Source organism: Pristiophorus japonicus, unplaced genomic scaffold (genome assembly GCF_044704955.1).
Source record: "Pristiophorus japonicus isolate sPriJap1 unplaced genomic scaffold, sPriJap1.hap1 HAP1_SCAFFOLD_89, whole genome shotgun sequence".
Classification (NCBI taxonomy): Eukaryota; Metazoa; Chordata; class Chondrichthyes; family Pristiophoridae; genus Pristiophorus; species Pristiophorus japonicus.
In genome coordinates, this window is record NW_027254813.1 from 2,421,764 (window position 1) to 2,423,151 (window position 1,388).

Genomic DNA, 1,388 nt, shown 5'->3' on the forward strand with positions numbered 1-1,388 from the left:
ACTATCTGTTACAGAACGAGCTTACACACTCTTCCGCTTCGCCTGCCCTTTGCCGGACACGTGTTCCGGGTTTAATTTTGAGTTCGCTGATCGCGGGGAGACGGTAGGAGCCTCTGTGGCCCCACTGTGAGGATGTGGAAGTGAACACTGTGGCTGGGTGATTTGTGACATTTCTGTAAAGGGCAGCGGAGGAGAAGGATTGAGAACTTTCAGTGTGGGACAGAAGTTGTTTAAGGTGAGCCTATACATTCCTGATCCTCCTCTCTTCTTAGGTAATCCCCGGAGTCGAGGATGACTTGCTTCCACATTAAAAATCAGTGGTGATCAGCACAGAGGGAGCTCACTGGTCAGCTCCCCTCTGTTGGGTGTGCTGTGCCAGAGCTTTCCGTAGTGTATCGCTTATCACGTTTGCTTTCCACGTGAAAAATCACCGGTTTGATCCCGGGCGGGAACATTATGTATAAATTTCCTATCGGGGAACAATCGGAGGCGAGTCTCGTCTCCTGGCAAATGCTAACTGACCTGCTGAGACTTTCAGCATTTGCTGTTTTTATTTTCTATTTATTCTCTTAGCAAAAGGACTCCCTTATTCCTTAATTGCTCTTTATTTCACCAATAAATAGATAACTTTTAGCGAGAGAAAATGGATCCACCGGGGAACTTTGGCGTGTCGGAATAACCGGTGCTGTTAAATTTGACAAAATTTGCCCCAGATTCCTGGTGTCGCCAGCGATGAGGATTTTGAACCAGACTCCTAAAACACAGTGTGCAAAAAGGGATATGGTTTAACAGTTAACATGCAAAGCACAGAACAAATGATTGAAGTATCGACTGTCCCTCAGTCAGCATTTCTTTCATTGTACAAAAGAAGATGACGGGTTAATTAATGATGCTTTCCCGTGAAAACAACACAAAAGTTAAACAAAAAACATACGGTGACTGGCAGGTGAGCGCTTCTTCTGATACCTGGTGGGAATGGGCAGGGATTTTAAAGCCCCTTGTATTGCAGAATCTTCATATAGAGGAACATCTCAATCTCCCTGTGTAGACCTTGTGGCGCAACGGCAGCGCGTCTGACTCCAGATCAGAAGGTTGCGTGTTCAAATCATGTCGAGGTCACTGCCATTTTGGGAAATCCCGGAATTAATATTTTCTTTGCTGTTTGGCAATAACCAGACCCTTGCTCCAAGGTCTGTCTCACTGTTTCCCCGGTGTCAGTCAGAGAAACACCTGTTGCCCTCATTTATTTCTTGTGACAAGACACAAAAGTTCAAAATCAACCTGCAGGTGGCCATATACAGCACTGGATAGTCAGGACAGCCGAGCGGTCTAAGCTGTTGTGTTCAGTCTGCTCTGAAAGTGTGGATTTGAATCCCACTTCTAGCACC

The 1,388-nt window shown here is 46.0% G+C and overlaps 1 non-coding gene across 1 annotated transcript; it reads left to right on the forward strand.

The window, feature by feature from the left end:
- The first annotated feature begins 1,047 nt into the window (after positions 1 to 1,047).
- Positions 1,048 to 1,119, forward strand: trnaw-cca (transfer RNA tryptophan (anticodon CCA)). Its single transcript has one exon. It is a non-coding gene; the product is annotated as a tRNA-Trp (tRNA).
- The last annotated feature ends 269 nt before the right edge of the window (positions 1,120 to 1,388 follow it).